Source organism: Chlorocebus sabaeus, chromosome 26 (genome assembly GCF_047675955.1).
Source record: "Chlorocebus sabaeus isolate Y175 chromosome 26, mChlSab1.0.hap1, whole genome shotgun sequence".
Classification (NCBI taxonomy): Eukaryota; Metazoa; Chordata; class Mammalia; order Primates; family Cercopithecidae; genus Chlorocebus; species Chlorocebus sabaeus.
In genome coordinates, this window is record NC_132929.1 from 25,157,630 (window position 1) to 25,172,548 (window position 14,919).

A 14,919-nucleotide genomic window follows, 5' to 3' on the forward strand; every position below is an offset into this window, starting at 1 on the left:
GAAAGAACTGCCCTTCCTCAGATATACTCTTGGGAGAGAGCATGAATGGTATTCTGAACTATCACCTGATTCAAGGACTTTGCTAGCTAGGTTTTGAGGTCAGGCTTCAGTAACTGTATGTAGTCTTGTGAGCATACTGAGGGCAGAGGAGGACTTTGTTTTTCACATGTGTTTCCTTAGTGCCTAGCAGACTATCTGTCCATAATCAGTTTTCAGTGTGAATTCACTGAATGTTTATAGACAAAAGAAAATACATAATAAAACTAATCTTCATTTTTTAAAAGGGTAAAAAATGACTATACAGAAATTTAAATAGAAATAGTGTATATACATATAAAATACAAGCTATGTTAGGACCAAATGCTCTTTGTCTATGGAGTTATACTTCCATTAAATGACATAGCAATGCTGAATTAGGCAAAACCAATATTTAGTGGTAAATTCATTCCTGGTAGTATAAGTCACCTAAAAAAGACTTCTAGAAACATGTACTTTAATTATTTGTTTTTCTCCTATTTTTAAATTTATTATGCAAATTTTACAAAATAAAATTTGCTCTAGTTACACACACTTAGAATTCTAGAATTTTAAAACTGTAAGGGGTCTCCATCCCTCTTACTCATTTGTAGTCTAGGAAATTGAGATTTTGATACACCTAAAGTCACGCAGCTGGATAGATACACAACTGTCATAAGAGTCTAGATCAGTTAGCACATGCTTTCTACCCTTAGACTATTAGTATTATTAGCTAGTGGTCTTCTGGGTTTTTTGTTTTTTATTTCTATTGAGATATACATTTGTACACAAACATATACATTTGTACACAAATGTAACAATGTCTTGGCAATGCACTTCATACAGAATTACTAATCTATACTGTGATGATTCGACTCAAAAGGAGAAAAGAAATTATGTAGTTTTCAATTCTGATTCCTATCTGTCTTTTGTTTACGAACGGAAAGCTTTGTGCAAAATATACATATAAGCAGAGTAAGACTTTCTAAAGTGTTCTTTGAAAGATAAAATTAAATATATGAGTTTCTAACAATTAAAAAGGAAAAAAATCAAAATACAAAATGATAACAAAAGTAAACAAAAGATACTTTCAAAGCAGTGAACAAAACATTTTGACATAAGCCATAATATAAATTATAACATAAAAATATAAAAGCCATAGTATAAATTGTCAGCCTTTGAGCTGGCTACATATTCAATTTAATGACAGAAGAGAAGGGACACTGGAGGTAAATTCTTAGGGTTTCTATCTCATAGAGTTTGCTCTTCTGGTTCTCTAGACTGCCAAACAACATAAAGATGTACGAGGGGACCTAGCTGTAGTAAAAGCAACCCTATAACAACAAAAACTCTAAAACAGTGCCCCTCACGATTTTCTACTGAAATATCTCTAATAGTAGAGGTATAAAATAAGAGGTTAGAGAATAATGCAAAGGGGGCCCACCACAGGCAGAACATTTCTTTTCTCCTAAGTGTGATTTTTGCATCTTACTCCATAATATATTTGTGGTTGTGTTAATATGACAATGTCTGCAATTAAACACCAGTAAGCAAAATTGATACATCAGAATGACTTACAGGGCTTATCATGCAGTTTCATTTACATCGCTACCCCACTGCCATTTACTTGAGCATGAATGAGACACAAGAGATTCTTTGCCTCCCATAATCCAACTTTATACATAAATAACACAAGGCTAAAGAAAACCAGAATTCAAATTCATCATGCATAGGAGCAATAACAAAAATATTTAACAGTCAGTATGGGTGATTGCTGACCAATCAGAATACACCACTGATCTATCAAAACGGAGGCAGGACACTAGGACTAACTTGTGGGTATCATTCCTATGATTACCCTAAAACAGAGTTGGGAAAATATCTATTAACTTATCTCTCTGGTTTGAATTCTCAGTATGTATCTTAATATGAAATAGCTCATTAAAACTTCATGTGTAACTATTTCAGCATTGTTGTCAGCTTTATTCCACTTCTGTACAGTATTTATTTAACCAAGCTGCTGCTTTCAGTGAAAGTCACTTGTTCCTTCAGGGACACATATACTCCCACCTATCCTTTAATTCTGAATGGTTTGTGGAGAAAATTTACTTTCTCTTGAGTTGAAAAGACTTGACAGGAAGCAAGAAATAATACAGTCCTAGCCTCTTTCCAGTAACATCTGATTTCTCCATTCTCAAACTATACTTCTCAGGGAACCAGATATTTACTCTCGTCTAGGAATACGCCTCTTATGTTTTCCTTTTACTTCCTGGTTATCATGTGGTTGCATTTTCCAAATCCTTATCATTGAATTTATGAGAGCCTACCCAAATGTATTTTCTTTCATTTATATTCTAATAATTGAAATGTGAGATGAGAATAACATTTCACTTATGAAAAACCCTTCTCTTGATGAATCCTTCCACGTGTTAGTTATCTACTGCTGTGTAACAAATTAAAACTTAATGGCTTGAAACAAATATTTGTTTTCTCATAGTTTATGTGGCTCAGGAACCTGGGCATGGTTCAGCACAGTGTTTTTGGTCAGAATTCCTCATGAGGTTGCAATCAAGGTGTCGACCAGGGCTGTAGTCATCTACCTCAATATTCAACTCAGAAAGGGATCCACCTTAGATCCTCACTGGCTGTTGTCAGGACCTATCACTTCCTTACCACGTGGACCTCTCCATAGCACTGCTTACAACATTACAGTCTGTTTCCCACACAGCAAGAAATCAGAGAGTGTGAGACAAAGTACCCCAAATGGAAGCCACAGGTTTGTTTGTTTTAATATACATAACCTAGTTTCAAAAGTGATGTTACCTCTGCCTACACTCATGAGGAGGGTATTATACAAGGGCATACATACCAGAAGGCGGGGATCACTGGAAGCCATTTTACAGGCTGCCTAATCCAAGTCATAAACTAGATGTTTTTAATGTCACTGCCACAAGCTGGGATTCTACAGGGTCTAATAAGCGTAATTCACAGCTTTCAATGGAGATCCATTCAGCAGAGAAAGAGATGAAATATGTATATTCTCTGTAGAAACATTCTTGATTCTTCCTTGAGGGATACTGCGTGGTCCATTCCTACACAGGATAATCAAGAAAAGGTTTGAACCAGTCTGGACTTCCTATTAGCCTGAGATGTGCCTACTTAGAACTCCCAATGTAGCTGAAAAACTAACAATATCCCTTTGCCTCCACATGAAGCAAATTACCCTGCCATCAGACTCAACATGAAGATAATCCTCCCTTTAGCTGCCCTGCCTCAAGAGAATAAGATCATAGATGCCAGCTGGAATTCCTCTGGGCCATAGAGTGTTTTGTTCTACACAATGAAGGCAATAAGCCACAATTTACCCAAGACCATCTGAGAACAAGACCTAAAAAGACTTGAAAACAATTGATTTCAATGGTAGGTGCACACTGGTATCCCCTGTTCTATATATAATATATATATATATTGCCTCTGCCTGCACTCATGAGGAGAGTATTATACAAGGGCATACATACCAGAAGGCAGGGATCACTGGAAGCCATTTTATAGGCTGCCTAATCCAAGTCATAAACTTGGATTACATATGTAGAGAACAGGGGATATATACACACACACACACATATATATATATACACACACACATATATATATACACACACACACACAGAGAGAGAGAGAGAAAGAGAGAGAGAGAGAGAGAGAGAGAGAGAGAGAGAGAGAGAGAGAGAAAGAGAGAGAGAGAGTTAGGCCCCAACGCAGGCCAGTTACATCAGTGTATATGAGAGGCGGCCCATGCAGTGGTATTTTTAAAATTCCCCAGAAGATTCGAATGTGCCTCTGCAGTTGAGAACTAATTAGGTAAATGCAAACAACAACAAAAACCAAAAAAACCTCTTCCGAAACTGTGCCTGCTTCTTCATCTTTGTCTCTTCTTTAAACACCTTGAAAGGCCTTATTTCCCCCTCCCAGTTCCTCCCGCCCCTAGGTTTTCCTAGATGCCTCTGTATTTTCTGCTATTCACAACTGGGGCTCACAGGAAATGCACACACTAGAAAGAGAGCTACAATTGTTTTTGCATCAGAGTGATTATGGAATACAAAGTGCACAAAAGTTCTCCCTCCCCCACCACAGTCCATTTCAAACAGAACAGTCAGAGTGATTCTGTTAAAATATATTTCAGATCGTGCATCCTCTGTTTAAAACTGCAATTGTTTTCCATATTCTTCAGAATAGGAGCCTGTCCTTATAGTGGCTAAGGAGTGGCAATGGAAGAAGGTGAGTAATTGAAAACTTTGCTGCTGAATTAGGTGGGCAAAATAACAAGAAAAAGTAATAAAAATCTAGAGAAATTATGCACTTAAGTTGTTTGGCAGATATCCCTGAATTATCAGTTCATTTTAAAGAAATATTGGATACTATAGACAATATTTAATGGGTACAATCATTATTAGAATCATACTCAGAGGAAAGGGCATAGCTCTACATTGAAAAATGACAAATGAATGTACCTTTTTATGTTTGAAGTAAATATATTCAGGGCATGTACATATCAACTTAATAATTCTTCACTTGACTGAAATTTTTCCATTAATCAACAAATTAATAGATACAACTAGGCTAGATGAGAGGGCTTCTACTTTACTATTACTTCTTTATTATATATCTCCTATTGTTGATTGTTTTTGGTTACTTCAATTTTTTTACTAAGATAAATATGAACAATTTATATATGCTTCTTTATATTTCTGATTTTCTTAGGACGATTATAGGAAATAAAATTGAAAAACCGACTTTCTGACATTTTTTTCCAGAGTACATTTTAATTAGCAGTGCCGGGAGTAAATATTCTTATTTTTATACTCAAAATTTAGTCAGCTCTTATTCTTGTCTCTTCTTCCCTTTGACTCTGTGAATATGGTAAATCACCAACACTCAGCTAACTTCTTTCTCAACATCCATTCAGATTCATCTCTTTCTTCATCCTTCTACAGCTTTATTACTTCATGCCTAGAATTTAGCAATAGTTCCTTAATCTTTCTTGTTTCAAATTCCTTCCCATCTAATATGCTGCCTAATTCTTTAATCTTCCTATAATACTGCTTTGACTATTTCAGTTGCCAACTGAAGACCCATAATGGCTCTTTTTTGCCTATTGGGTTTAGTTTAAATCTCTTAAACTAGTACCCAAAGCTGTCAAACAATTGGCTCTAACGTGACTGTCCAATCTTCTCCCTGTTCAATATAAACCTCATAGTTTCTTTAGTTCATTGTATTTATCATGATTTACACAAGTTGTAAATTGATTCTGCCTTTGAGTTTTGTCTATACTGTCCCCACTGCTTAGAACATCTCTATGTCCTACTTTCAATCAATCCATACCCTGCTCTGCTCTTAAGGACAAAGCTCAAGTTTAATGAGCTATTCCCAAACTTGCCCCTGCCTTATAACAATTTTTTTCCTTCTCTGAATCCTATTGCACTCTAATATAGTAATTGATTGCACACACACACACACACATATAAACATATATATGCAATGTTTATGTATATGTGTCTTCATCTACTTCAGTTAAACAAGCATATATTGACAATTCTACCATGTTTGTATCAGGCACTGTATGATAAATACATGTTGAGTGTGAAAAAAGTAAAAATATTGCCTTTTTAAAATTCCGCATGGAATCTAGTAGGGAAATAGAACCTCAAAAAGTACTTAATGCTATTAATACTTGCTTACTAATTGATCCATATTAATAATCTATTGATAAAATATATAATAAATTTTATATACAAAGATCTTTCCAGTCTTGTCATCATGCCTACATAATCTTATCTATTGCTATACAAAGGTCTGTGTTATATATTGGTGAGTTCCTTTAGAATCTGTTTTTTAAAATATGCTATTTAACAAATGCAGCAATCACTATGTGAGGTAAAAACACATCTATATTTTTATAAAATTCTGTCAGTCACAGGCTTGAGAGCACAAAATATTTGATAGCATTGATAGTGATGCTAGTCCTGTATACAGTTTAAATAGCATCCATTAGGAAAAGCAAGAGATCAAAACTTTTTGCTTTTGAAGTACTTCATCTCTTATCCTTGAAAGCTTAGTGTGTTCAGCAATTCATGCTCATAGGCCTTCTTAGAATGAATCATGTAACAATTATGTAACATTTTTCAGCTTTTCTCCCTGTTCTTTATTCCTCTCTGTCATTGTTTTGCTAGGTGACAGTGCTTATCTCAATTCAACTTTAAGTTTCTACAGTTAACAACGTTAATTGTTAATTTTTCATATTTCTCATGTATTGTACATGTCACTCAACTAGCTACTCATTTGTCCAACTTTTATGATATTGCTCTATAATGAAAAAAGAAAAATGTTATTGTTTTGCTAATAAATCTTCCTAATTAGCTCCATTCACTGTTTCAAAAATAATATTTGGATTTTTATTCTCTTTCAGAAGAGAAATATTTACCATGCTTTAATGTTATTAAGGTTAAATCACAGGTGATATTTTATTGTCTTCTAAATACTTCTTTATTTTCAAATTTTCTACATTAATACATATGATCTTTATTATCAGAATAACAATGGCAAATGTGGTTTAAAAATTATCTTCTCCACATTCAGTTTTTATGGAGCTGGAAGAGTGGGATGTTGGTGCCGCAATGATGTAATAAATAGCATGGACTTCTACATGAATGACCAAACCTGGTACCCACATTGCTCATCTCATTCAATTAACTAAACTCACTGAAACTCCATAATTTCATAACAATGTAGTCATTGTTACCATATTTTAGTGGTGACTGTGTCCTGAATCTTCTTCTTGAATCTGTTCCTTTTTCCAGTAATCACCAAGATTGCTCAACTCTTCTTACCTAATGTCCCTGTCTCATCTCTTCCTCACTACTTTCATGACCTCAATAAGTTGTACCTAAAGTTTAGCAATAGCATCCTATTTGTTTTTCTGTTCCAGGTCCTCATTGTCTCAATTCCTGTTTAGTTCCCTAATATTCCTAAAACGTCATTTAAACTATGTCAATTACTAATTGTAGAACCCACATGGTCTCTCTAGGGCTCACTGAATTTGGGTAAAATTCTTTAAACTGGAAATCAAAACCATCAATAAATTGGTTCCATCCATCTGGTCCAATCTCTTCACTGTTTATAAACTTTATAGTCTGCTTAGACCATTGTTCATGTCGTTTTGTATACACACCATACTTCGTCCTGTCTCTGGGATTTGTCTATATTGTCTCTATCATCCAGAATGTCTCAACTTCTCACTATCAACCAATACCCTGCTCTGCCATCAAGAACAAAATCAAGATTCTCCTCTTTATGAATTATTACCAGACTTGGTCCTGTCTTACAAAGATTTTTCTCTTCTGTAAATTCCCACTGCATGTCAATCTATGCCATTGATCTAGCATTTAGAGAATTTTTATCTCTATCTCAATAGAGGATGGATAGGCATACCTATATGTCTATCCATGCATCTACACTTATGTACCTAAGCAACACAAATACACACATACTTATGTTATATAAATATATGTCCACATCTATTTCAGTTACACAAATATATAAAGGGGTCTGGGTATGTATGTATGTGTATATGTGTGTGTGTGTGTGTATGTGTGTGGTCAATAGTACAGTGTCAGACACTGTAATAGTGATAATAAAATCTATGCCTCAAAATTTAAAACAATTACATACCTATAGATATATAACCAATTTTATGAAGATCAGATTTGGAACAAATGAGCCTTTGGAACCACTAAGAACCATAAGTGATAGCTGACAGACTGTCAAGAAAAAGCTTCCTAAGTTTTTAGCATGTCAATTGTAGAGCACATGTATAAGTTACCATTGTGCTTTGACCCTTATAGCAATTTTAATGCTTGAGTCTTATATATAAATATGCATATATTAAACAACTGCCAAACCAGTATCATCTCTATTGCCTTAGTGGGAGACACATACACACACACCCTGAACATAGACTCAGCAATAAATTCAAAAAATTTAATTGAATAGAGAAATGTGTATTGTCAAGAACTGCAATTTCAGTCTCATCTTTGTGGCAAACTTTCTGATTGACTTCACTCTGTGTTTAACAAGGTCCAGTATTGTCCTGGAAGTCCATGTTACAAGATGGACTTTATTAGTGAAAACTTTTCCTAACATTTTGCTAGATCTATACATTGCGCTGATTTACTCTAATGAAAACTTAGCTGCCCTCTTAGGATACTGCTTCCCCTGCAATCCTCTCAGTTGGAGGCTCTTTTTTTTTCCCCTCACACAGTATTCATACCACAGTCGAGAGGTGTGTGGTAGGTATATGTATGCCTACTACACATTCTATATAACTTATTTAATCACATTTGTTGGTTATTGTCTGTCTCTCCTCACTAGTCCATAAGTTCCATAAGGAAAGGGATACTGTCTGTTTTGTTCCCTTATGTATCCAAAGCTCCTTTAAGACTATCTGTTAAGCACTCAGTAAATATATTTAATACTCAAGAAATAAAAGGACTCAGTAAATGTTCATCGCACTCAGCAAATATTTATTAAACTAATGGACAAACCAATTCCAATTCAGTGACAGAATGATAGGCACATCTCACTGCAGAGTCATTCTAATACCTAAGCATGATACAAATGTGATTGTTGCAAATGAATAGAAATATATCACCTTGTTTTGTGCAAACTGATAACTAAATCTCTCAGGTAGTCAAACTCTTAGCATTCACTTCTTCATAACACAGGATTTTCATGTCATTTAGTATAATATGCTAATAATTCATTTCATAATATAATGGAAACCCACTGTTTTAAAATTAAACTCAGCCCCTCTGACTACTGCTACCAACAAACAGACCAATATATCTGGGGGAGGTATTTGCAGGTGATCTTATGGTAGACATGGAAAATTATCTTGGAAGTTAAATAACTTGAAATTGCTTGGTGAGCATGGCATCAAAGCAAAAGGAGACAAAATGCGTTTGAAATATACATATTCTCCAAATTATGATGAAATCTAACTCATAATAATCTGAATAGTTCCATTAAATTTCTACCAAATTTCTGGTTCTCTGGGCTACTCTATGCTTTACATTATTCACTCTGCTTCTGTTCATATAGTCTTTCTCTACATAGTATAAAATACAATTAACAACAATACAACCTATTAAATTGCTACCACAATGGGAGTTTGTATGTCTGACCATCTTAATAGCATATTTCTGGGGTTTCCTCACTCCTTAGCTGTGCAAATTTCTTGGTTTTCTTTTAATGATGTATAATGAAAAGCATAATGTGGAAATTTTACTGGCTTAGTTCTCAAAGTGCTATTTGATATCCTACTTTTAATGGTTTCTTTTTTATTATCCCTGAGTATTGCTAATAGTGAAGAAGTAGCAAAATTAGAGGTGCAAACTAAAATCCGGGCTGGGCACAGTGGCTCATGCTGTAATCCCAGCACTCTGGGAGGCAAACGTGGGCAGATCACTTGAGGTCAGGAGTTTGAGACCAGTCTGATCCACATGGAGAATCCCTGTTTTTACTAAAAACACAAAAATTAGCTGAATATGGTGGTGCATGCCTGTAGTCCCAGCTACTTGAAAGACTGAGGCAGAAGAATTGCTTGAACCCAAGAGGCAGAGGTTGCAGTGAGACAAGATCCCACCACTACACTTCAGCCTGGGTGACAGAGTAAGACTCTGTCTCAAAAAATAAAGTAAAAATAAAATAAAATCCAAGTAGCTCTTTATAACATAAGGAATCCTAAACCATCTGGCTATCACTTTGAATATTTCTATAACATGTCATTTGCTAAATATCATCTAGTACTTGTGTATGAGTAACTACTGTGTTTGTTTTTATTTTTTATCTCCCTACAGTGCCAAGTACAGTAATGTGTACTAGGTACATAAAAGTACATGTTAGTTGAATATAAGGATTTTTCTTATTGCTTGTGGTTTAAGCTATAGTTTACAAAAATAATGAGATTTGTTAGTGTTTTAACATTTAAATCCAGACAAAGAGAAAAAATTGGATTTAGCAAATGGGGGAGAGGTATAAAAAGATCGTTTTTAAAAATGATATTTATTTGAGTTCAAAAGCTTAAATGGCATTGTACCACAATAAAGAAATTAACATTAAAACTTTAGTCTTGTAAATAATCTAACAATACACTGTTTAAGAAGAGCTGGCTTATAAATCATGAGTCATTCCAGATACTGAAATTCTATAACTGCTTACATTCCAGTCCTAAAAAGGGAGATATCATGACGTTTTGTTTGGAAGGCAAATTTTAACTATCCACGGTGTGTTTATTTCATTAAAACAAAACAGAAAGTCCTCTTTGTTAAAATTCTGGAAAAAAGTTAACTTCACATTACAATAAGCATCTCAAATGTTGAAAAAAAGAAATCATGTTTTAAATATGTTTTAGATTAGAAGAAGCAATTCTAAGACAGCAGTATATATGGAGCACAGAGTATTTCTTTTAAGTCATATATACGTATATGCATTCATGTGTACATATACTAATGTTTTACCCCAGTTCTGCTCTTTATCGGCCTTAGCCTTCCTCCAGCACACAGAATAAGGTTTTAGTATACACAGAGTCACACACACACACATACACACACACACACACACACACACACACAGCTATAGAGAAGGAGGAGTTCTCAGATCATGAATCCTAAACCACCAGTCTCTATCACTAATTACACCTGAACAGTCAGCAATCACTTTGGAAGATTATTCAGCACCTATGGATAGAAGTCATTAAACAACAAAATGTTGGAAAAGGGGAATATAGAAATATTCTACTCACCTCATTTTTCAGTTGTAAAAATAAAGCTCAGAGGGGTTGTATGACCTGCTCAAAGACATTCAAGTTCTTTATGTGCAAGTTGAATACATTAGAGCAGATGAAACATTAGGGACTATAGTACAGAAATGCCTCCAAAGAAAAACATACTTATGGCACCAGTAAATACATGATCTGAATCTTATGTTCAAAGAATTCTCCGCAATGATGACTGTATCCAGACTGAGGGTAAGGAACACAGAAACTGTAAAGCAACAAGCAGTATAGGGAAGCTCTCAGATACCAGAGCCAAGTCCCTTTGCAATGATTTCCTATAGGATAGGAATGTTTTAATTTCTCACTGTCAATCCATACCCTGCTCTGCTATCAAAGACAAAATCAATGAGTTGAGGGGGGAGGCACTCACTGACCACTAACTGATATGAAAACACAGAAGATAGTTTTAAAAGTAGATCAAAGCTCTGGAGAAATATGAGATGCTCAAAGTTCAAAAAAGAAACTCATAAATTTGAACAAACTTCTTTCTTAAGTAGATTTCCTAGTAGTCACAACCTAAGCAGAAGATTACAGAAAAAATACCTCTTTAGTGATCTTTATCTTTCTGAAATGGTACAACAACTTCTCTCTTAATTCCACCATCAGAAACAGTGGTGTGTGGTTGACATGTAATTCTCAATGGAGGCTGTGTGGCCTCCTACTAGCCTTTCTGGCCTTTCTACTAGCATCTTTCTTCATTCACCCTCACCTATTAAAATTTAATCCAGGAAAAGACATAAAAACTCATTCACATTTGCCATAAATGAAGGATTAAGGCTATGGTAACTCTCATAAGTTACAACACTTATTCTATGATGATAATTTTAAACCTTAATATAATCACAAGCCTGTAAACTCAAATGGCTGATAGGCAGTATGTGAAGTGGTTATGAGTTCAGCTCTATGGCCAAAATTTCTTGAATTTCAATTCATATTCTAGCACTGATCAGTTATGTGGTTTTGGGAAAGTTACTTAACTTATATTTTGGTTTCATCACTTATAAAATGAAGATGATAATAAAAGTCACCTGTCACATAAAAAGATTACTCATTTATGAGAGTAAGGCATTTAATACAGCCTTAGCTCTATTAAGTTAACACACTTTATCAAGTACATATTTCAAACTGAAGATTTTCCCAGGTTGAACATGAATTATTAAATTAAAATTTGAGCAATAAATTAAAAGAAACAGCCACTATAACCTGGCCCTTGCTCCCACAGCTTAGACCATTTCATCCAGAAACAAAAAAATCTTGTCATGTTTTAGCATCAGATACAAAAAGTATATTTCAAATATTTAGGGATAAATAAAATATACAATACACTTTCAAGCTTTCCATTTAAAAGGCATAGAGTGCCAAGTTGAAAAAAGAATCAAGACCCAATAGTTTGCTGTCTTCAAGAGATCCATCTCACGTGAAATGACACCCATAGACTCAAAATAAAGGGATGGAAAAGGATCTGTCAGCCAAATGGAAAACAAAAAGAGCAAGGGTTACTATTCTTATATCAGACAAAACAGACTCTAAAACAACAATATTCAAAAAGGACAAAGAAGGGCATTACATAATGATAAAGTATTCAATACAACAAAAAGACTTAACTGTCCTAAATATACATACACCCAATAAAAATGCAAAATAAAAATAGTTTTTTTCCTATATAGTAGCATGAATAATCAAAATTGAAAGTTTAAAATGCCATGTATAATTGGAAAAAGATGTATCTTTACAGTAAAAACTAGAAAACACTGCTGAGAGAAATTAAAGAAGCATTATATAAATATAGGCATATTCTATGTTTGTGAACTGAAAAACTCACTTTGTTAAGATACCAATTCTCCCCAACTTGATCAATACAATGTATTTAAAATAAAGATGACCAAGTATATATTTTAGAAACTGACTAGCAGTTTTTCAAATTTATATTGAAATGAAAAGAATCTAGAATAATCAAAATAATTGTGTAAAAGCAGCACAAAGCTGCAGGACTTATAGTACCTGACTTTAAGATACATTATTAAACTACAGTTTTAAAGGTAGCTGGTTATTGGCATCAATGGAACAGAATACAGAGAACAGACATAAACCAATATATATGGTCAATTGATTTCTAAGATAATTCGATGAGGAGAGGAAAATCTTTTCAACAAATGGTGCTGAAGCAATATGCAAAGAAGTGATTCTTAATGTTTATACATATAATTAAGAAAAATTACTCAAAATGAATTAGAGACTTAAAAGTAAGAGCTATAACTGTAAACTATAAAGCTGTATACTATAAGATTTCTAGAAGAAAATATAAAATATAATCTTAGTGAAATTTGGTTTACAAATATTATTAAATAGAATGCAAAAAGCACAAACCATATTAAAAAATTGATAAATGGGTTTCATCTCATTATAAACTTTTGCTCTTTAAAAGATGTTATTAAGAAATGAAAGGGCAAGTCACATACTGGGAAAAACATTTGCAAAAATATATCTGAAAAAGGAGCTGTTTCTAAACATATGAATAACTTCTTTCTAGGATACAGTGAGTTATGATCATGCCACTGTACTCCAGCCTGGGCGACAGAGCAAGATCCTGTCTTTAAAAACGAGCTAACTAAAAAAAACTAAAAAACAAACAAACAAAAAACAAACTAAATAAATAAACAAGCATAAAATATATAAAGAACTCTTATAACTCAATCAGAAGACAAACAACTCAAATAAAAATGGCCAAGATATTTGAACCAACATTTCAGCAGACACTCAATAACCTGTGAGAGCAGCTGTGGGGGCAGAACCCCACAAGGCCACAGGGGTGAAACTGCTCAAGGCCTTTGATGCCCATCCTTTGCACTAGTGTGCCCTAGATGTGGGACATAAAGTCAAAGGAGGTTATTTTGGAGCTTTAAGATACATGGATGGCAAATAAGCACATGAAAAGAAGCTCATCATGATTGGTCATTAGAGAAATTAAAATAAAACCTAACTAAATACCAGTATATAACTCACAAGAATAGCGAAAATTAAAAAGACCATACCAAGTGTTAGTAAGGAAGTAGAGTAACTATAACTTGTATAGTGGTAGAAATGTAAAATTTTGGATAAGATATTGGCAATTTCTTAAAATGTTATACATACATGATATAGTTTGGATATCTACCCCCAACCAAATCTCATGTTGAAATGTAATCCCCAATGTTGGATGTGGGGCCTGGTAGGAGGTGGCTGGATCATGGGGGCAGATCCCTCAAGAATGGCTTGGGCCATTCCCTTGGTGATAAGTGAATTCTTGCTCTGAGTTCACATGAGGTCTGGTTGTTTAAAATTGTGTAGCACCTCTGCCCCTCTCTTGCTTGATCCTGCTTTTGCCATGTGACACGCCTGCTCTCCCTTCACCTTCTGCCATGATTGTAAGCTTCCTGAGGCCTCTCTAGAAGCTGAGTAGATGCCAGCACTGTGCTTCCTGTAAAGCCTCTAGAACCATGAGCCAATTAAGCCTCTTTTTGTTGTAAATTACCTAGTCACAGGTATTCTTTTATAGCAATACAAGAATGAACTAATACAGAAAGTAGGTACCAGGAGTAGGGCATTGCTGTAAAGATACCTGAAAATGCAGAAGCAGATTTGGAACTGCAAAATGGGCAGAGGCTGGAAGAGTGTGGAAGGCTCAGAAGAGGACAGGAAGATGAGGGAAAGTTCAGAACTTCTTGGAAACTAGTTAAATGGTTGTGGTCAAAATGCTGACAGTGAAGCCCAGGCTGATGAGGTCTCAGATGGAAATTTATTGGGAACTGGAGCAAAGGTCACCTGTGTTGTGCCTTATCAAAGAACTTGGCTGCATTGTTTCCCTACCCTAGGGATCCGTGAAAGCTTGAACTTCAGAGTGATAATTTAGGGTATCTGGTGGAAGACATTTCTAGGCAACAGGGTATTCAAGATGTAACCCTGGCTGCTTGTAACAGCTGACACTCAGATGCAGGAGCAAAGAAATGATCAATGTGGAACTCATATTTAAACAA

General features: G+C 34.7%; 1 protein-coding gene across 7 annotated transcripts in view; it reads right to left on the bottom strand.

Annotated features, from left to right (window-relative positions):
- The window catches only part of FAM227B (family with sequence similarity 227 member B), a 521,377-nt gene that overhangs the window by 172,419 nt on the left and 334,039 nt on the right, over window positions 1-14,919 (bottom strand). The window lies entirely within an intron of this gene.